Here is a 23,030-nt window from a genome sequence, read left to right on the forward strand (position 1 = left end):
TGCCTTAGGACAGTGTCAGGAAGCAACACAGCAACCTAGCGGATGGTACAGTAAGATCTGAAGAACTCTTGTTGCCTCTTTTCTGTGTACCGCGGGCCTCGGGAGATGATGTGTCAAACACAGATCATGCTCTCTCTTAGCTGTAGTCCTTATTAGGGGTAAATACTAAAAATTTACTTACCTTACAGTAGGTTCTCTCTCATCCTCGAGCAGTTCTGGTGACGGAACTGAAAGTCTGAAAACATCCCAAAAACGAAGTGATTTTCCTCGACCACTGATCGTAAGGACGCTGTTGAAAAAAAATCGAATGCGTGTAATTCGTAGAGCATTGTGTGCCCATCATGCCTAGAACCATTGTTTCTAATCCTTACTCCGAAGAGTTTGTAGTTTCCAGAAGTATGCACACGCCGCGTAGGCAAGAGCAGTTGTGTTGTCAGGTTGCTTTACAGGATAAAGTACATCATGCACGCGTGATAAGTCTGTCCTAGGGCTTGAGCTGCTGCGGGTGTGGTCGAAGAGTGGCATAGTATTAGGGACAACCGGACAAAACCCTGAAAACGGTGGGCAGTTCAACAAGGGATTCAGTTAACCCTGTCATACCTTGTGGCAAGTCTTACTGTGTGGACACCTAGTATTCTTGGCTTTATAGTACTTGGAGAAGGCCAGTGCCCTTAAAACAGTGGACCGAAGACTTAAGCAATTATCTCGTTGCCAGAGGAAGGAATCCTCTGCTACCCTCGGAGATCCAGTCCACAGCTTGCTTCACTCCTAAAACCTCAGCATCTTTCTGTTTGGTCCTAGACTGGGAGCTTGTTGGGGTGGGAAAGAGATGTTGGAGCTTTGAAAAATTGCCGCGTGGAGGAGTCAAACGGGCAGAGACTGGATGGGGACTTTAAGAAGAGGGCCCTCAAAATAAAAAGGAGAAGGAACCCCTAGTGGACGCTGGTCGCTTTTTCTGGGGGTGGGGAATCCCCGGACCCTCTGAGAGGAGCCGGCCTGAGATTCTGCTCTGAGCCGGGAGGCCCCGCCCTCTGCAGCACTGACGGCCTCCGCAGCCAATGAGCGGCGAGGACACTGCCGTTCCCTGCTCGGGAGGGCGGGTACTTCCTACCTGGGCCCTGGGCTCGGAGGAGGGAGAGACAGTTACTCTTCCAAGGATGTCTGCTGGTTGAGGGACTCTAGTGTGAGGGATGAGAAATAAATGCGTACAAGTAAAGGGGTGGAGGTTCCAGTTTCTTCTGACTCCTCGCGCGCGTCTCGTTTCATAAGTGAGCTACATCTTGAACACACTTCTGCACCTGAAGCTTTCTGGTCGTTAAGAAGCGAAGGTGGCCCTCAAATTAAATGTCCAGATGGACTGATGGAGTTTTGCTTCGAAATTATCTGTAAATGAAAACCAAAGAATGTCAGAATCTAAATTGTGAAGCTTTTCCACAATAGTTGGGAGTCTTGCCACGGTTAAAAATCTTGATCAATTTAGAAAGTAAAGAGCGTAACTTGAGTGCAGATTTATTCTATACTTGAAACTATTTCGGTTTATTTATGAAGATCACACCTGTAGCACCTTCCAGTCCCTTTCCCACTTACACATTTTCTTGGCTGGACAATTTCAAGAGCTCTTTTCCAGCCCAATAAAACAGCACTTACTCCAAGAATGAGGAAAGCACATCTGGTGTGATGGCAACATACTGGTGGAGGAGGGGAGATTTAAGGCCAGTATAATAACATAACCCAAATCATAAAAATCAAAATTGTCGTTTTAAATGAGCAGAAGTTGCAGTTTTAGTTTGTGTAAGTATTTAACCTCATACTTCCCTCCCCTTTGTCTTCCTGGTGGTTACAATTGACAGTTATGGGCTCTGATTTATCACCAAAATTTAGGTATTCTTTTTTTCTCATCTATTGTGCCTTTACTGAAATGTAGGTTTCTTTTTCACTTAAAGATGTGGTCTGAGATATCATTAGAGAGTTTGCTGAGTTTCTGGAACCAAACTCTTTCATGTTTTAAAATGTATCTTTGTAATGTTACAAATGTAGCCACATTGGGGTATCTGGACAGGAGAGAATAGTGATTACTTAAATGCAATTTTGGAAAAGAAGTTGCTTAATTAGATAATAAGTTGAAAAATTCCTTTCAGGTTTTGTTTTCTTTGATCTTTTTTTTTTAATGGGCTTTGGTATTTTAAAAATTTGCAATGTAGCTGCATTTGCACAAAGCTGCACTTTGTCCACATTCCTGGTTTCCTTCAATTAAAATATTTGTCCCTTTAGATATTTGCTCTAGTTAGTACAGTATGCATAAAACATGGCCGTATACTTAGTATAATACTTGAGGGTGTCTTGGAAATGACACATAGAGTTATTGTTTGCTCTGAATTGCTTTATCAACAATTTATGACCATTCCATAAATACATAGCTAGATGTTTTAAGAAGTGTTTCTTCATACTTTTGATTGTTTCAGTTTACTTCCTCCTCCCCTCATTTTTGAAGGGAATATTGGTGAGTAACATTTAGTTATATGACTGTAATGAAATATATTTATTTGCAGGATATAATGGCCACTTAGAATATTTAAATATATGTAAAATTAATGTAGAATGATTCATTCTTAGATTTATAAAACTTCTAAACTGCTGATTCCTCTTTTGGTGACTAATAGTTTGATTATCTCTGTATGATACATTATAGGTCTATATAAAATATTTTTTTAATTCTGATGAAAACACTGAACGAACCTATTTCATGGTTTTTAGTGAGTGGTGGGAATGAGAAGGACAGATGATCATGAAGTATTTCTTAATTTTCTTGTGCAGGAAGGCTTTTTAAAATTTTGTCAAAATAATTGCTCTGCCATACTGTTTATATAATGTGCTTACAACGAGCTGTTTTGTATTAGCTATCCAAGGTGTTAATCAAAATAGTGTATAAATGAATGAAACTTATTTAATTGGTCTGTAAAAATTTAGAAATACATGTTTTCTGTTACTTCATGGAAGTAGACCTCTTCCTGTAAACCTTACTATTGGTCTTCTGTTGATAATCAGTGTAAGTAATTAAAGGTAACTTTTTTACTCCAGGCTGCTTTTGTACAGAACAGGAGTTTGTAAAGTTTCTAAAGGGCCAGCTAGTAAATAATTCTGGCTTTGTGAGCCGTGTGGTCTCTGTCATTATAGTCATGGCCAGTACCTGAACCAGTTCAGTTGGTCATGGCTGTGTTCCAATAAGGCTCTATTTATACAAATAGGTTGGAGGCCCACCCCAACTCTAGAGTATAATACCAAAGATCTAAATATGATTTTGGGCCATTGATACTTGACTTGATGTGGATTTTCCACAGCAGTATTTATAGCCTTTTTTGTTTCTTGAACTCAAAACCCTGAGATCAAGACTTGAGCTGAGATCAAGAGTTGGAGGCTTGACCAGCCAAGGAACCTGGTACCTATGGCCTTTTTTGGTTTTAGACATTGTTTACAATCTCTTGATCTTTCCCAATCCCCTCAGAATAATGCCCACTTATTCATACCCCAATTTTCATTTCAGAGGCTTTGTAAGTATATGAACCTCTTTTAGATTTATCTGCCTTTTCAGGGTTTTCTACCGTTCTTTGCTCCTTAGGGATCCCACACCCATCCTGAGACATTGAATGACTATGTAACTATCCAGCTTCTTCCTTACTAAACCAAGATGAAATCTGATGTCATATATTTAATCTTTGCTTGATTGACAGATAACACTAATATAAATGTATTTTAGTGTGTTTCTTTAACTCATAGTTTTCATATTAAACCTATTGGAATGACCACCTTTGTTGCTTTTAGAAGGAGTTTCTGGCATGAGCGAGTGGGTAGGCAGACTTTTTTTTTTTTTTTTTTTGAAAAAAATTGACTTAGTCTTTTATAAAAGACTTTTCCCCCCAGTTTAAAAAAAGAAATACTGGAAAAGGCCTGTTTGTGGGAGGGCCAGCAGTCAGGGTGTGTGTAGCCTGGGGATGTGTGGGTACCTCCTCCCTTTGTTTGAAGAATTGGCTGTAGGCTGACCTGGGTGCAGCTACTGAGAAGCCTGAGAATGGAATGGAAAATGCAGCCGCTTTGACATCAACTCGGTAGAGTTTCCTAGCCCTAGCCAGGAGTGGGTTCTGGGTGTGCCAGAATTTTCCTCTCTCAGCGGTCAGGTAGCGCCCAGGGCATTCAGAGCTACCAGGCTAGTTGCCATCAGCTACAGTGAGCCTCTTTATCAGAACCTGTGCACAAGTATCATTTTCTGTTTTTATTATGAAAAACACGAAGCCCAGGTTTGTCTCCTTAGTTGAGTTACTTGATTTGTTGGGACTATAGTTTTCTCAGCTCAGGTAAGATTGCTTTGAGGAATAAATGAAAACATCTTTGTAAAAATAGGATAGTAGGCTCTAAGTGTTAGTTTCATTTCACCTCTTTCTGTTTTTAGATGTTCCGCAGTAGGAAACGCATCTGCTGTTCTCAGTTTTTCTGAGGCAGGCTCCGTTGCCCAGCCTGGGCCCAGCTTCCCATTCTGCCTGGGCCCAGCTTGATCTCACCAGGCTTCCAGCTAGCTTTCCTGCCATCTCTACCTTCTTTACTTGAATTCTTCTTCCTCTTTACCTTGTGATTTCCATATTCATAATTAAGTGGTTCCCATGTTTGAGTTCATGTTTTTATGTTTTTTGGAGAATGGGAAGAAGGCATTAATTCTTGGTTCTTCATGCAGGAAAAAGCACAAGAGGCTTGGCGGGGCCTTATACTTTGGACAGTAAAAAATGGGAGTTGCAAAAAAGATCCTTAAGTACTGATTAAAAATGGCAAAACTAAGAATATTCTTTCTAGTAGTCTTATAATTTGGATTTTTAAAAAATCTTTAGAATGTTTTCCTCATATTCTCATATATACCTGACAGATTAATATAATTTTTGTTGTAGTTTTAATCATAACGAAGCCACATATCCTCTATTACATTATGATTGGGAAAATTGCATAGATATGTTTAGAAAAGTTATTGTACTTCTAAAAGGTAAGGGATTGCAAATCTTCCATTGCCTTTTATATCTAACAGGTGGACCATATAGTAAAATAATTTGATATGCTTATATACTGTCAAAAAGACACCCAGAACTGGAAAGTAGTTAATTTTTGTAGGCAAATGGCATGACCTTATCCAAACAATTTATTTCCAGGCATGGTTTGTCATTTAACAAATACAAGTAAATTGAAAGATAGACAGAAAGAATGCTTATTGATGGCTTGAATTTATGGGAAAAAAACTGATGTTTATTCTGTTTCTTATGGCGGCTTACAAATTAACTTCTTTATAGTCTTTGGTGTTAGAACACGCTAAGAATAGTGTAGTGGCAGGGAATGTATTCAGTAAAAACTGGCATTTTTTAACATCTTCAACATATATCTAACATAAAGTTTTAATATAGTTTATACATTTGATAAATATTTTCGTTGTCGAATGGCATATTGTTTTCAGCTCTGCTTTATTACTTTATGACCTTGAGTGTTTAAAATATGAACTGCTGGTAAAGAATTGTATTTTATTAAACAGTTCTCTTGTTCCATAATCATTCTCTTTGTTTTTGTAAAGGAACTTACTGCATTGTATTTAATAGTATTTGATGGTTGTGGGGCACAGGGTATTTTGCTTCAGCAAAGTTTCCCAATACCAGGCCACCAAGGGAGTTGCTGCCTCATTCTTGATCTTAAATCTGCTAGTGTAAGAGTACACAGTCTCTATCCTGATGAAGACACAGCCACAATAAGGAAGATACTGCTGTTTTGGCATCTCTAGAACCATACTCTGCCTGCCGTGGTCCAGGAAATGGACGCTCTGGGCACTGGCTCTTAACACTTGTGTTAGTTCCCTAGGGCTGCCCCAACAAAGTACCACAAATTGAGTGGCGTAATGCAACATAATTTTATTCTTTCATAGTTCCAAAGGCCAGAAATTAGAAATCAAGGTGTCCATACAGCCATGCTGTCTTTGAAGGCTCCAGGGAGAATTTATTCCATGCTTTCTCTTAGCTTCTACTGTTGGCAGCATTCCTTGATATTCCTTGGCTTTAGACATTTATCACTTCCGTCTCTGCTTCTGTCACATGGCATTCTTCCTATGTGTCTCTCCTCTTTTAAGATCAGCAGTCACTCTTGCACTTCAAGTTTAACAAGCTAAATCGATACTTTTTTTTTTTTTCCAGATTCTTCAGCATACAGATTACAGATTTCTGATCTTTTTGTTCTGAACAGAGTATTTTAGGATTGTGCAGAAATTATACCCAAGAGATAAAGGTGCCCAGGTTATCCTACATATCTAATCTGCAGTTAGTACTCTTTTTTTAAAAGATTTTATTTATTGGGGCACCTGGGTGGCTCAGTGGGTTAAGCCACTGCCTTCTGCTCAGGTCATGATCTCAGTGTCCTGGGATCGAGTCCCGCATCGGGCTCTCTGCTCGGCAGGGAGCCTGCTTCCCTCTCTCTCTCTCTCTGCCTGCCTCTCCAACTACTTGTGATTTCTCTCTGTCAAATAAATAAATAAAATCTTTAAAAAAAAAAGATTTTATTTATTTATTTTAGAGAGAGAGTGCGCATGTGCACATGAGTGGGGGGAGGGGCAGAGGGAAAAGGAGAGACTCTCAAGTAGACTCCCCGCTGAATGCAGAGCCTGACATGGGGCTAGATGCAGGGCTCCATCTCATAACCTTGAGATCATGATCTGAGTCGAAATCAAGAGTCGGAAGCTCAACCAACTGAACCCTGCAGGCGCCCCTGCAGTTGGTAGCCTGTTGCTACCACAAAACAGCTGTTTCAAACTCAAGTTTTCCATTTACCATTATCATCTTATAGTTTCCTTTAGGAGACCTAAGTGTATGATTCACTAAGTCAGTTATTTTCAGAACTGAAAGGAAACTTATAAGTTACCTAAACTGACCTTCTTCATTTATTGTGAGAATAAACAAAAACCCAAGGATGTAAACTTGCTAACCCACACTCTGCTAGATTCCTTAACAGTCAGTATTGCCTCTGTTACCTTTGTAATGTTTCTGATAGTAGGCACAGTGATTTCTTTTTTCCCCACTTCTCCTAATTTAGCAGAATGTTTCTCTGTTCATGGTACTTGCTTGATAGAGACTTGCTGGTGGAGTGATGACAGTATATCTCTGATTGCCCACATCAGGGCCTTGATTTAAGTTTCAAGTGTTTGAGTACCTGATCGCACAGGGGTGAAGTATTTCTTTTTCCTCTAAAATGAGGAACAGTAGGGTGAACAGTAGGGTGGGTTGCTGTAGCCTCACTATTTAATAGTATCCAAGTGGGACAAGAAATTTATCATTACGGAGGCCAGTCCCAGGAAGGAGCGTTTCGTTAGAGGCAATTCATAGGATACTAATGGCTAGAAAGTTCATGAGTGGTTGTGTGGTCAATATTTCATAAGTACATACTTCATTATATTAGACACCTTGACTCATAAGAGCCAGCCTTCAGGTTGCTTGTCATTTTGGTATATTGAAAATAACTTATGTGCCCCCACTGCTTCTTGTATATATGCCTGAAATGTTCTGCAGTGCCACTGACCAGTTTCTCCTCTAATATCTTCTCTTCTTGCTGTGATTCAGAGATCGTGATTGGCTCTATCTCCTTTACTTCTATAGCCATAACCATCTCTTAGAAGTTGGTTGTCCATTCGTTTATATGTTCCCTGTTTCAGTGAAAATTCTGCTTTACAAAGCAGAATGATTAGAGATTAATCAAATGAATCCTAAAGGATTTATTCATGATTCCTTGGAAGAGTTGTATCTGTTTATACATTGAAGATGATTTACAAAATTTGTACAGTTGTTCAAGAATATATGGGTGACTTTTTTGCTACCACCAAGATAAGTTGTATTTTCAAAGGATTTGTCCTATTACTGCATTGCTCAAAATACAAAATGTGATCCTCAAAATGTCTGTATCAGAGATTCTGATTTATTAAGTATGAGCATTGGCATTTACAAACAAGTACCCTGGGGGTGCCTGGCTGGATAGTCTGTAGAGCATGTGACCCTTGCTTTCAGGGTTGTCAGTTTGAGCCCCATGTTGGGTATAGAGATTTCTTAAAAATAAAATCTTTAAAAAAATAAAATGTAAACAACCAAGATGATTTTTATAATAAATACGGATTTGGAAAGCCACTGGTCTGTGATGAGAACCCAATTGAAATAAGTACTGCAGGTGATTCTAATGTAGGTGTTCCTCAGGATACACTAAGAAATGCCATGTGGTCTTTTAAAAAAATATTTTTTAATTAAAAAAATATTGAGGAGGGCACGTGTTGGGATGAGCACTGGGTGTTATATGCAACTAATGAATCATTGAATACTCCAGCAAAAACTTATGATGGACTATATGCTGGCTAACTGAACATAATAAAAAAATATTTATTTGTAATGAGAGCCCATTCCTACTGCTAACATTTCTGGCCTGGGGTGTGCAGCCCTTTGGAGCAGTTTATATCTAATAATTAGACTCTTCTAGCATGTGTAACCTGTGTCTCAGCTCAAACAAGGGATAGGTGTCATTGAAATGATGGTTATAAATCAATGAAAATCACTTAGATAAAGTATAAATATTTTATAAACAACAATCGAAGTAATAACAAATGAGAAAATTCTACTTCAAACAAGTAAAAGAAAATAATGCCATGTAAGTATTAGATTTTGTTCTGTCCCAACAAATGGTCCCTTGTTAATGTACTGCTTATAGTGCATGCTGTTCTCACCATTTTTGGCATTTCTACAGTATTTCTCTCAGCTAGGTGTGAAAGCTTACCACTTCCTTACCTCTGAGAGGGTTTGCTTTTTGCTTAAGGCTAACAGCCCTTTGCCTGCACCTAGAGAGTTTGCCTCTACTCACCATTACCTTGCTTCTACCTATTTGTTTCTGGGCTTGGCTGCACCAAGCTTTTATGTCTTGTGTATCTGGCCATGTTGGAAAGTATTCAAGAACATCATGATGAGTAACCTGTTCCTTTTTCCATGACTGCCTTATTTCCACTGATAACAAGTGTCTGGTACTGGAGTCGCCTCTAACTTCCCTCCTTGTCATTAGATACAGATCTCTGCATGCAAGTTGTGTTCTCTGTTCTTTATTCAAGAAAGCCTCCTTGGTCATTCATTTATTCATTCATTTATTCAAGTTCATTATTCATTCAAATGCTTGGTCATTTAAAAATTAGTTTCTATTGGTGTTTTTTAACATGTTTTTCTTAATTTGGAGTTCATCAAATCAGTCCAAGCCCTTGTTTTTTGTTTTTTTTTTTTTAAGATTTTATTTATTTATTTATTTGACAGAGAGAGATTACAAGTACGCAGAGAGGCAGGCAGAGAGAGAGGAGGAAGCAGGCTCCCTGCTGAGCAGAGAGCCCGATGTGGGACTCGATCCCAGGACCCTGAGATCATGACCTGAGCCGAAGGCAGCAGCTTAACCCACTGAGCCACCCAGGCGCCCCCCCTTGTTGTTTTTGACCCCATTTCTACTCCTATCTTTTTTCACATAATAAGAAGAGGCAGCTTGATAAAGAAGGTATTGAAGTCCTGGAGTAAGTTCCGTTCATTTTTATATCTTTTCAAATGCCAAGCACAGAGTCCAGCTCTTAGTGTGAACTAAATTAATATTTATAGAATTCAGTTTAGGAGTTGAGTGTCTAGCCTAGGCGAGAGCATTGGTAATGCGATGAATAGTTCAGATAATAAAATGGAGCCTGGACTGTAATGCTGCCATGAGGGTGTTGACGTAGTATATATTGGGACCCTTGTCCCAGTGTGTGGTCCCTGATAAGGTAGTGCTACTACCATTCCAAGGCCTTTTTGGTTCATGTGTTGTGCTGTCATCTCTTGACTGTCACTATTTCCACAGTAAGACATGAATGCCCATTTTTCTTTTCTTTCTTTCTTTTTTTTTTTTTTTGTGAACGTTGTGAGGGTATTTGCATATGTTTTTCAGAAGATGATCCAGTGGGTTGGACAGGGTTGAATGTTAAGCTTAGTTTCACAATGAGGTGAGGTTTCTCTGAAGTTGGACGATTTACATGCCTGCAAGCCAAGGGACAGACCATTTGATCTCTGGGCATCTCCAGCATTTGGAAGATGAATGATTCTGTGGTTCTCTTCACTTCATTTGTTCTTTAATGTTCTCCCATTTTCCTACTGGGTTGCACCAATTCTTGGGTTGAAGAAGGAGAAATTTGGGGGTTGTTGGTACGTAGCTGGGAGTGAGTAATGAAAAAAAATAATCTAAAAAGATCTAGCTTTATGCTTTTAAAAATATTTCAGTTTTTATTAATCACAGAATATGGGAGCACAGGAATGACCAAACAGTGCATCCTATTGCCTGGCTCTACATTAGAACCTCTGCTTTCAGCCTGACCCTGACCTGTCTTTCTAGATTCACTTCTTTATACTCTTCTATATTTTAGTCATGTTTGACGATTTTTTTTAAGTTAAATTTTATACCCTTTATACCCTTTCTGGCTTTACTACTTTATGCATTTCTCCCTCCTTTTAATGCCTATTTTCTGTGCTTTAGCTATTCAATCTTGCTATATTAATATTATCTTCATCCTTTAAGGCTTTTCCCTAGTATAGTGATATAAAGACATCCTTCTGCTTCTTTGGGCCTTTAGTACCTATTGACTCTCCCTGTAGTTACTTGTCTTAGCTTCCTTCCTGGAAAATAAGCTTCTGGAAGGTATGAATCATGTCCTGTACATACTTGTGTTTCCTACAGGGCCTGGGACCATCTTTGTCAGAACTAGCCATTCAGGGGATGACAGGTGATTGCCTCCCAGTGATGATATGGGGCAGAAGGTCTGGGCAGATCCTAGAGTGAAAGAATGTCCAGAACAATTGAGCAGTTGGTTTCAGGGAAGTCTGTGATGATGGCCAGCTGCATGTCTCTGCAGGGCCCATAGGGCATGGTAGGAGGAACACCTTACCGTGTGATAGAGAATGATTGATCAGTAAGTGGTAAGTGTTGGGATATTCAGAGATCTAGTTTGGGAGTCTGGGTTTGGTATCTGAATTTTGAATTTAAGTTCTGGAAGATCTCAGAATAGGATGACATGGGAACAACCAGGACTAGGATAAATGGGTAGATGTGAAGTTGGTAGAAACGAGAAGAGTTATGGAGTCAAGAAGGGTAAGTTTAGCAGGTAGGTACAAGTTAGAGACTGGGGCAACAGGGAACAAATTGAAATTAGGACATGAGGTTAAAACAGGACCAACAGTCAGATTAATTTGATGTGAGCCTGATTTATTAAACCGTATATCACATATCCTTACAGCTCTCTTCCTTAGAGGCAAGCCCATTCCTAGTTCAAGTTCAGTGGCCAGGTAACATCTCTCTGCCAAAAAAAAAAAAATGCTGACCATGTTGTGTTCACCAAATGAATCCCGTTTTGATGTTCTGACAGTCCCCTCATGAGGAAAAATTGAACTGAGTTAAATAAAGAAGTAACTAGGTTACTTCTGGAAATTAGTCCCCTCTTAAGTATAACTACTAATTGGGAATTGATGAAGGTTATCCTTTGATTTGTGGCCATCAAATGCTGATCTAGAGAAAAAGGTGGATCCTCTTCAAATATATTTTATTTAGTATCTTTTCGTTGCTTTCATTGCTGGAAGTTTAAAAGAACAATCACAATGTCAATAATTATTTTAAAAACATTTAAGGTACTTACAAAAGGCCTGTGTCCGGTGGACCAAAGATACAGTGTATTTTCATGAATTAATGGACAAGCACCTAGTAAATGAGTCTAGAAAAGATACCCAGATATTGCATTATGAAAGGACCCCCATACAATACTAAGAAGATTGTAAGGAGTTATTTATACCTTTATGTTTTCAAATTTTGATTGTAATAGCAATGAAAGCTATAGTGCTTTGATATCTTTTTACTGGTTTTTAGGTGATCACGTATCAGGAACTAGTGTCAGAATTGAATCAAGATCATTATAAAGGCAGCCATGAGGTAGATTTGTTAAAAAATGTATTAAGAAAATGTGTTAAGGGATATATGAAAAAATTAAGTTTAGACTGGAAAGTCCAGGCTTTGGTGATAGTATAGAACGCTTTTAGTTTACCAAGAAAAAGTGTTATTTTGTTTTTTGTAAACAGAGCCTACTGTAGTTTCTGCCTTCTTTTTTCCCCCTTTTGAAATTTAGTATTGGGTTAGATTTATTTATGTATTTATGTCCTTTTCAATCTGTGTGTGCTTTTTTTTTTAAACATTTAAAAATTTTTTTGAAGAACCACCCTCTATACCGTCTACCCACTTAAGGTTTTTGTTGTTGTTGTTGTTTTGTTTTGTTTATTGTTTTTTGTTTTTTCTTTGCTTAACATCCTTCACTTAACTATCTTTGGAATAATTTCTAATCCCTTCGTCTCTGAAAAATATGATTTGGGCCCTTGGCTCTTGGCGTCTGTTGCGTCAGACTCTCCTGTCTTACTGCGTTACTTGTGGTTCCTTCCTTGTTCCCTGCTTTAGTCAGGAATGTCCTGCCTCTCTTCTGCCTGGTTAGCTCCCACGCATTCTTGAGAACTCAACTTTCCGTGTCTCCTTTGCAAAGCCTTGCTGACCTGACAGCCTGCTTAGGCACCTCTCTTGCCAGTTCTTGTAGCAGTTCCCAGGGATGGTGTCTGTCAGAGTACTTGCTTCCTTATGCTCTCAAAGTCCTTTCTTCTGTCTCTCCTGGGAATAACTTGAGGGATCCAAACTGCCTGAAACCTTTTTGTATTCCCAGCAGCTGTAATAGACCTGTCAGTTGTGCTCAAAAGTGGACCTGCTGAATGGGTTGGGATGGGTAAGAGAGAGGAGGCGTCTAGGAGGGCCCACAGTTTGGGCAGGGGCCTGAAGTTCTAGCACCTTTATCTCCCTACCCCACTCGCCCCCACCTTTGAGTAACTGTGGCTTTAACTGAAAAAGGATGAAATAAAGCAATTAGCAACTTCACTTAGGACATTTTATTTATGCCGTGGTATTTGTTGCCTCATTGACGGTAGTGCTTTATATAGATGGCTCTCACTAAGTGTGGAAAGGTACAGCCTTCCATTTTTATTGGCATATTTTCTAATTCTTTTGCAATTTTGACTTTCTTCACAGTCTTTTATAAGCAGTAAGTAGTATGATCAAACTTTGTCCCGGTATGGTTTTAGAAGCCTTCTCATGTATTTACGAAATGTGTTTGCAGTTGGTCTTTGCATGTCATTTTAGTGTTAAGATAACCGTATAGGTCCTCCCATGCAGAGTCCCTACAAATCAAATGACTATCAAATGGTATATACATTTCTTCTTGTTGGCTAGAGAAAATGAGAGTTGAAGTACTCTAAGATACAAAGGAATACAGTTTGCTTTAGTCATAGATAAAGTTGTCATAGTGCCTAATGCTGATGAAGAACAAAAAAGAAATCTTAACTGGATCAGCTTAAAATTCAGAGTCCTGTTGTTTAAGCAGAGAGTAGAGAATAACGTGTTCAGTTCTCATTGACGCTACATTCATCAAAACTAGCCAAGTGTGGTGGGAGGAGGAGGCCTCTCATGTTGAGTTTGGGCTGTTTGTGGGATATACAAGTGACCCTATTTAGGCAATTGGTCATACGGAGCTCCAGCTCAACAGTGAAGTCTTGCCTGGTGTAAAGCTGTGGTGTCATCAGTATAGAGGGGCAGTGGGTTATTGGGGTAGCAGGGAAGTCTGTTTAGAGAAGGTGTGTCAGAAGTCCTGTTCATCCTTGCTCACTTAAAAGAAGATAAATAAATACTCAACAAAATACTGAGAGAAACTAAAAGTTAACTCACGTGTTGCTGTCGGACTTTAAGTATATACTATGTAAGGTAAAGTGTTTTGTTGTGAAAACCCAAATAATGCCATTTGCATCCTTAATAAAACAGTGCTTCTAAAGTTTCTTTCTCTTTGCTGTCTTTCTAAGATTTTATGATTTTTTGGTTAGAGGATTGGATTTTCATAGATTCAGAAGGTTTCTGAAAATAAAATTTTAGATATCAATTATATATATTTTAGTGTTGGTAAGTCTATAATCACTATTAACCTGATTTTTAATTTTTTTTGTGAGTTATTTATATTTCAAGTCTGTCATAAAATCCCAGATAGCTTCTGATGAACAAACATTATGTTTATTATTCCTGTTGCTAATTTAAAATAACAATCCTGGGGTATCTGGATGGCTCAGTAGGTTAAAGCCTCTGCCTTTGGCTCAGGTCATGGTCCCAGGGTCCTGGGATTGAGCCCCACATGGGGCTCTCTGCTCAGCGGGGATCCTGCTTCCTCCTCTCTCTCTGCCTGCCTCTCTGCCTACTTGTGATCTCTGTCTGTCAAATAAATAAATGTAATATCTTTAAAAAAATAAAATAACAATCTTTATTCTTCGGTAGTATTTCCTTAAAGTCATAGTTTCACATAGTAAGTATGCCAGAGAAAGTACATTCGTTTGGATATGTGTTTGTGTATGTTAACAGATACACGGACACAGTTTGGCATGATTTCGTGGTGGGTGAAAAAAAGCAGGAGGGGGATTGCAGGATGGTGCAGGTCAGGACTGAAATAACTTGGCAGAGTTTGGTGAGAATGTTTGCTTAGCAGTTGTCTTGGTTAACTTTGTATAATCCACTCAAAGGCTTTTTCAGTTCTGTGTTATCAAGAATAAAATAGCAGCAGCTGCATTTAGTTTCTTAGAAGGCTGATTTTATTTTATTTATTTTTTTAAAAAAGATTTTATTTATTTATTTGACAGAGAGAGAGAGAGAGAGAGAGAGCACAAGCAGGGGTAGTGGCAGGCAAAGGGGGAGAAGGAGAAGCAGGCTTCCCAAGGAGCACGGAGTCCAATGTCCAAAGGCAGGTGCTTAACCAACTGAGCCACCCATGTGCCCCATAAGGCCAATTTTAAATTATAAAATATAATCATGATTTACCTTATAAGTAAATACATTGAAAAATATTTTTATTAAAGTTAGGAAAGTTTTGTGTAACCTATGAGTAAATGGCTTTTACATACTTGTTCTCCTCCTTTCTTAATTTTCTCTTAACTTGCTTTGCATTGGAAGTCCCTGCACAGTAAAAAAGAGATGAAGAAAATCGAGAGATACAGTTGTTCTTCTGCTTTCTTTCTTTTTGAGTGGAGAAGAGAGCAGGCAGGAAGAGGGAAAAGGCAGTTTTCCCAGAAGTAAAGTAACACTAGCTTTGTTTTTTAAACACTGATTATGTCCTACTAACCTAATTATCCATTAGACAGACTCTGTTTTTAATGACTAAGTCAGATCTCAAGAACGTTTTGAGGGTCTGGGTGAGGGTTGAGTGAAAACGTTCACTGGACCTGTGTTGGGGTCATTTTTTACTACTTAGTTCTAGGTGTCAGTTTACTTGTTTGATTTTTAGGATCATCAAAAGAAATAATTGATACATCTTTTAAAAACTATTATGGTTACTGTAAACTGTAGTATGTAAAGAAAAGAGGATTTTGGAAATTCAGGAAGAAGTACAAAGAACAGTGCCAAGTAGAGTGGGTATGTGAAAAAAGTATGAATAAACAGCAATTAATAAGCTTTTAAAAATAAAGATAAAATGTACAATCATGTGTTAATTCTGGAAAAAATCTACTAAAACTTTCCTTTATTTAAATGAGAAGTGTTTTTAATTTTTTTCTGATGACTCTTTGGTTAGTGAGTACTTGTTACAGACCAAAGTCTGTTAAAACAAATGACCTTACAATAAATAATTCACAAAAATGGAAGCATTTCCAACTACTATTATGTATTCCACAGGGTCTTATCAGCTTTGTTATGATAGAATTCACTGCTATGAATTATTTAGTACAAGGAATTCAGTGGGATGTTTTTTATAATCAAGTTGGGAAATGGGTCCAACCTATTTAATCATAGCTCTTTTTTTGTCGGTATTTTTAGCCTGGATGGTATCATTCAGTTGCCATGATTTTTCTAGTGTTAACAGCAGAATGGTTAGCTTAGTAATCATGTGCTTTTGCCAAGGGTTAGTTGTTGCTCTGTGAGTAACTGAATGACATGGCGGAAATATAAGGGAAAATTTATTGTATTTGTAACAGAGTCTTTTGCCCACAGTAAACTAAACAAATGGAAAGTCTGTGTAAAGCTTTTGGGCCAAAGTTCTTTGAAATGGCTGGTAAGGGATCACTTGTCTCTTACATCCGCTCAGGGAGATTCTTCTGTAAAGATAAACAGAAAAGATCATACTATCATTACATTTGTATACACATCACTTAACACTTTGAGAAGCATTAATATTTTATTCTTCCAACTATTTCTTGGCCATAGGAAGCTCCTGTATTTGTTACTCTAAGGTAAGGATTTAGACCTTGCTGTCACCACATGCTATGTGCTTATTACGAACCTCCTTCAGAGGGAACTAAACTGAGACTTAGGGAGGATAGCTGGTTTTTAATTATTCAGAAGTAGATGCTCATGTAAATTCAAATTAATTAGGACCTGAATTTTTGATAACTTCTCATTTTCTGAATTTGATTATTCAAGTATTTATTAGACCTCAATATGTACTGGAGGTAAAAGGAAGAAGAAATGGATTCTGCCCTTAAGTAGTAGTTGCTATAGTGTTGTTAATGATTAGGACCTCAGGTGGACAGATGACTGATTCACTAGAATACTTTAAGACAAATATTTCAGAAGGTATTTACAAAGCGCCACTGATTATTATATTTTAAAAATATTTTTACAAATTATTAGAGAAAGAGTGCACACGAGGGAACGCAAGTATGTATGGGGGTGGGTGAGCAGAGGGAAAGGGAGAAGCAGACTGCCCGCTAAGCCGGGATATGAAGCTGGACTCTGTCACAGGCCCCTGAGATCATGACCTGAACCAAAGGCAGATGCCTTACCAACTGCACCACCCAGGCAGAGGGCCACTGATGATGAAGCGAGGTTGGCCGGGCAGACTGGCTTGGGAAGGGTGCTGTCAGTAAGTTAGCACAACCTCTGTCAGAGGCACATAGGTATGAAATAGCCTAGAATTTGGAGGAAGTATCAGTGGTTATGAGGGCTGACTTCAGGATTTATAAGAAGGAAAGCACTGGCAAACCAGAAGTAAGGCTAACCAAAGTGTGTTTCATTCGTTAAAGGAATATGCCATAACTAGATTTTCATTTTAGGTAGATCATTTTGGTGAGTGCATAGAGTGGGAATTATATTGCCAACGTCAGGCAAAACAGTTGTTAATAGTAGTAGCAAGAATTGTGAGGGTTCAGGATAAGCAGAGAGATGTTTGGGAGGTAGAGTGAGTAGAGGACCTACATGGCGTTGAGGTAGTTAGAGCATCTGGTATAACCTAGGAACTATATGGGAGGACTGGGTGGCAATGACATTCACTAAGAAAGGGAGTAACAGTGCACAATGGGTTGGAGATCTTCCAGATTTTAGACATTTCTGTTTTGGCAATCAGGCAGAAAGAACAAGTAGCGTTGGAAATGAGGTTCCGGAGCTCCTGGTGCATAAATCACCAGTGTGCAGGAGGCAGGTTATGTGCCAGCTGCAAATGCATTATTATTGATTTAAATAATCAAAGGATGAATAATTAAAGGAAACCTGAGCAAGAGAATCAGCAGAATTGCTTATTGATCATAGAGCAAAAGATGTATTTTGTATAGAAATGAAAAAGGCAGATAAAAGAATATCCTATCATGCCCCTTAGAGTGGTGAATCACATTACTATCTTGATTTATTCTAAGCTGGTCCTAGATGAAGTAATAGCAAATACATACACACTTTTTTTTTTTTAAAGATTTTATTTATTTATTTGACAGAGATCACAAGTAGGCAGAGAGGCAGGCAGAGAGAGGCTGGGAAGCAGGCTCCATGCTGAGCAGAGAGCCTGATGCAGGGCTAGATGCAGGACTCAATCCTAGGACCCTGAGACCATGACCTGAGCTGAAGGCAGAGGCTTAACCAACTGAGCCACCCAGGCAACCCCTACATACACACTTCTTAACTGTAGCTGACAAAAGTCACTGGAGCTGGTATCTTTTTTTCTTTTTTTTTAAAGATTTTATTTATTTATTTGACAGACAGAGATCACAAGCAGGTAGAGAGGCAGGCAGAGAGAGAGAGGGAAGCAGGCTCCCTGCCGAGCAGAGAGCCCGATGCGGGACTCGATCCCAGGATCCTGAGATCATGACCTGAGCCGAAGGCAGAGGCTTAACCCTCTGAGCCACCCAGGTGCCCCTGGAGCTGGTATCTTTATCTGAGAAATTGGAAAGGATCAAAGTATTCTCTTTGAACACTTTGAACACAGCAACACAAAATGCAAGAAGTGACAGAACAATTGCTTCAGAGGTGTGCAGAGAACAAAACAAAGGGTTGTGGCCAAAAAATTGTATACGCAGCCAAGTCATGGTTCATGTGTGAGGAAGATGGAAGGGTATTTTCAGATTTTCAAGAGTTCGAGAAAATGTATTGCATGTGTGCTCTTTAAATTTTTGTTTTTAATTAATTTATTTGACAGACAGAGATCACAAGTAGGCAGAGAGGCAGGCAGAGAGAGGGGGAAGCAGGCTCCCCGCTGAGCAGAGAACCGATGCGGGGCTCGGTCCCAGGACCCTGGGATCATGACCCGAGCTGAAGGCAGAGGCTTCAACGCATTGAGCCACCCAGGCGCCCCTTTAAATTTTTTTTTTTTTTTTTTTAATGAGAAAAAATCAAATGAGAAAATTCAAAATGGGGGAAAAGGACATTTTTGTCCAAAAGCACTAGGAAATAAGCATTGAAACAAATTAAATGTAGAAATAAGACTAAGCAGTTGTTATACAGGATTGGAAATAGTGCGGAGTACCAGAAATAACTCAGAAAGATAGGCCGTGGTTATAAGATTTACAGTCTGATAACTCAGGGCTAGAGTATGAGGGGCAAGTGTTCTGGTACAATCAGTCCTTGGCCAACCTGCATCAGATTATGTATCATCAGATAAATTTCATTTTTTCCTTTGATAATCCACCAAAAAGTGGTGAGTGAAGAACTATAAAAAAAATCTGGGAAGTCACCGTTAGTAAAATTTAAAATAAGAGAAGACACATATTTGTTTTCTAAATAGCTAGACAAGATTAAAGATTATGGCAAAAGATGGAAAAAGAAAACCAGCAAGGAAACAATAAGGTTTAAGAAAGACAAGTATCAGCAAAACAGTTTACATATAGTTTATTATATTTCCCTTTTAAAAGACTGAATAAGGCTAAAAAAATGATCCTCAACTATGTACTGTTTTTGAAAGGTATACTTAGCACAAATAAACCTAGAAGAGTTAAAAGTAAAAAAAGGTAGGTCAGGGTTTATTGGGAAAACACCACAGAAAAGGTAGAAGAGTAACAGTACAAATTCCAGAGTAAAATTTAATGAAGAAAATAACTAAATAAGGTAAAAGAACAGTTTTTTAAATTGACTGAAGATGTAATAACTTAATAGACCAGTAACTATGGAAGAATTAAAATTAACATGTTGCCTTCTCAACAGACTTCTAGGCCTGGCTTTTAATTTCTTTTTTTTTAAGATTTTTTTTTTTTTTAATTTATTTGACAGAGATCACAAGTACGCAAAGAGGCAGGCAGAGAGAGAGGGGGAAGCAGGCTCCTTGCTGAGCAGAAAGCCCGATGTGGGGCTCGTTCCCAGGACCCTGGGATCATGACCTGAACTGAAGGCAGAGGCTTAACCCATTGAGCTTTGAATTCTTAAGGTGGTTTTAAATTTGGTCTAATGGTTAAATGACAGGAAATTTGTAAGGATTCTTAAACAGTAAAGGGATATTATGAATACTATTTTAAAAAGGATTATTCTGGTTTTTTATGGCTGAGTAATACTCTGTTATATATCATAATTACACAAATTATATTTATAAATTCAAATGTTGCTGTGTTCAAGGGGGTACAGATATCTTTTCAAGTTAGGGTTTTCATTTCCTTTGGATATTTTCCCAGAAGTGCAATTGCTGGATCATATGGTAGTTCTGCTTTTAATTTTTTGAGGCTCCTCCATCCTCCATTTTAATTTTTGAGGATTTTACCATAGTGGCTGTACCAGTTTACAATCCCACTCACAGTGCACGGGGATTCCCATTGTTAGACGTCCCTGCCAGCCTTTGTTATCTCATCTTTTTGATGATGGCCGTCCTAATTGACGATGGCTGTTCTAAGAGGCATGAGGTGGTATCTTACTGGGGTTTTAACTTCCATTTGCTACAGTGTGGACGGATCTTGAAGGCATTATACCAAGTGAAGCAAGTCAGCGAAAGAAGTGCGGTATGACCTCACTTATATATGGAATCTAAAACCAAAGACACCAAAACCAAAAATAACCAAATTCATAGAAAAAGAGATCATCAGATTTGTGGTGATCAGAGGCAGAGGAGCGTGAGGAGAGGGAGAGTTGGAGGAAGGTGGTTAAAGGTTACCAACTTCCGGTTATAAGGTCAATATTACGGATGTAATGTATAACCCAACTATAGTTAGCTCTGTATAGGAAAGTTATTTAAAGAGTAAATCCTAAGAGTTCTCATCACAAGGAGAACTTTTGTTTCCTTTTTTCTTCTGTTTTTGCTCTCTATTGTGTTTATATGAGATCATGGATTCTTGCTGAACCAATGTAGTGATCATTTTAATCATTTCACAATGTATGTATATCCATCATACTGTATGCCTTACACTTCTGCTGCCAATGACTCATTGCTCAGTAAAACTGGAAAGCCCCAAGCGTTCTCCTGGTCAGAAATATTATCCTTGGTAAAATAGGATGCATTAAGGAGGACTCTTGTGATGGCAGAGCTGTTTGTTCATGTAGGAAACTCAAGGGATTTGGGACCTGAGGCTGGTTCAGGATGTGGTTGGATTTTGAGCTGAATAGTTTTCCTATGGCCTTAGGACTGCCTTACCATGAAACCCTAGCCTTGAAATGTGGCTTCGCAGGGCCTGGGAAAATTTCATTCATATGCAGATTTCTGCATTCTTTCAATTTCCGGGAAGAAGCTGCCATTACAGCCTGTGTCTATATATAAACACACAAAATAGCCTGGATGTGGTACTGCTTTAGAGGAGTCTGGAAATCTGAGTTCTAGTGTTTTCTTCTTATGTAATCTTGGATAAGTCCTCTAGCTTTTCTCTTTTGAGTTTCCTCATCTGTCATCTGGAAATTCTTCCCCATTCACTCCACTGTGAAGTTTTGAGAAGATACCCATGAAAACTTCTTTAAATGTACAAAACTGGTAAGTGTGTAAGATGTCAGTAAGCATATTGGTACTCATTTTGCTGGAAGAGTATGTGTAAACACAGAATTTGGAAACTAAAAATCATGGCAATAGGGAAACATGAAGATTTTTTTCCTTTTTTTTCTTTTGGGTTTTCAGTCGCAATTACGAATGAACTTTTAAATAACATTTAAAAGCCTTTGCATTGTAGGGGCGCCTGGGTGGCTGAGTTCTGTTGAATATCCCACACTTGGTTTTGGCTCAGGTCATGGTCTCAGGGCTCAGATTGAGCCCAGGGGTGGGCGGGCTCAGTGCTCACCACCTTACCTCTCCTGGGGATTCTGTCTCCCTCTCCCTAGGCCCCTGTGGCCCGCTTCCTCCTGCATACAGGCAGGCTTTCTCTTTTTCAATAAATAAAATATTTAGAAGCCTTTGCATTACAGAGAGAGAATTAATGTGCAGTGCCATTATGTAATAATTCAGAATCAGTGTAATTTATGTTGCTAACATTTCGTTACGTATTATAAAGTGTAATTTATTCAGGATATACACTGAAACCTGTTGTTTTAACTGTATTGCTAGATGAAAATATGACAAAAAAGGTTCAAATGAGTTTTCTTTTTTTGGTAAGAGTTTGCTTGAGGGATGGGCAGGCTTTTCCTTATTTGACAGATGGCATCGGAAGGGCCCTGAGAAGGCAGATGGATTTGCTAAGCTTGCATTTGCTGGATGATGATAGAGGCAGGGCTAGAATTCTTAACTTTTGTTGTTACCTAACATGTTTTTCCCTTTTGGGTACAGCATTTTCTTGTTGATAATTATGACTGTGTAGTAATTTTTGGTAATCATCATACTCTTTTAGGAAAATAGTCAAATGAAATGTAGCTTTGCTTATTGAATGAGAACCCACATGAGGTATTTTCAAGAGGACATATAATTTCCATTTTCAGAAAACAAATTCTCAGGCTTATTAAATAATTTTATATTCATATAGTCACAGTCGTTTACTGAAAGTGTGAATAAGGAATGGCTTTGTAGCTCACATGCTTTTCAGTGTTGATTTATGATAGGAAAAACTGTTTAAAATACTTTATGTAATGATGCTTTAAACATACACATATAACGTGACTGACTTTTTGAAAAATTATTATTTTTTATTTTTTATTTTTTTTAATTTTTTTTTTTAAAGATTTTATTTATTCATTTGACAGAGAGAAATCACAAGTAGATGGAGAGGCAGGCAGAGAGAGAGAGAGAGAGGGAACAGGCTCCCTGCTGAGCAGAGAGCCCGATGCGGGACTCGATCCCAGGACCCTGAGATCATGACCTGAGCCGAAGGCAGCGGCTTAACCCACTGAGCCACCCAGGCGCCCGAAAAATTATTATTTTTTAAAGTTTTATTTATTCATTTGAGAAAGAGAGAGACAGCATACCAGCAGAGGGGAGATGGAGAGGAAGAGGGAGAGGGAAAAGCAGACTCTCCAGGGAGCAGGGAGCCCAGTGTGGGGCTTAGTCCTAGGCCCTCCAAGATCATGACCTGAGCTGAAGGCAGACAACCATTGGAGCCACGCAGGTGCCCAAAGATTGACTTTTTTTTTTTTTTCAGATTTTATTTATTTATTTGACAGACAGAGATCACAAGTAGGCAGAGAGGCAGCAGAGAGAGAGAGGGAAGCAGGCTCCCCGCTGAGCAGAGAGCCAGATGCAGGGCTGGATCCAAGACCCTGGGGTCATGACCTGAGCCGAAAGCAGAGGCCCA

At 38.8% G+C, this 23,030-nt stretch overlaps 1 protein-coding gene and 1 long non-coding RNA gene across 3 annotated transcripts in view; one reads left to right on the forward strand and one right to left on the reverse strand.

The window, feature by feature from the left end:
• Positions 1-265, reverse strand: part of LOC309849417 — an 80,427-nt gene extending 80,162 nt beyond the window's left edge. The window contains exon 1 of the long non-coding RNA XR_014303692.1: positions 182-265. This is a non-coding gene — a long non-coding RNA (uncharacterized lncRNA). The remainder of the gene's footprint in view (positions 1-181) is intronic.
• NEK7 (NIMA related kinase 7) overlaps positions 1-23,030 on the forward strand; it is a 150,370-nt gene that overhangs the window by 1,063 nt on the left and 126,277 nt on the right. The gene's annotated exons all lie outside the window — the stretch shown is intronic.

Source organism: Mustela nivalis, assembly GCF_964662115.1.
Source record: "Mustela nivalis genome assembly, chromosome: 16".
NCBI classification, from domain to species: domain Eukaryota; kingdom Metazoa; phylum Chordata; class Mammalia; order Carnivora; family Mustelidae; genus Mustela; species Mustela nivalis.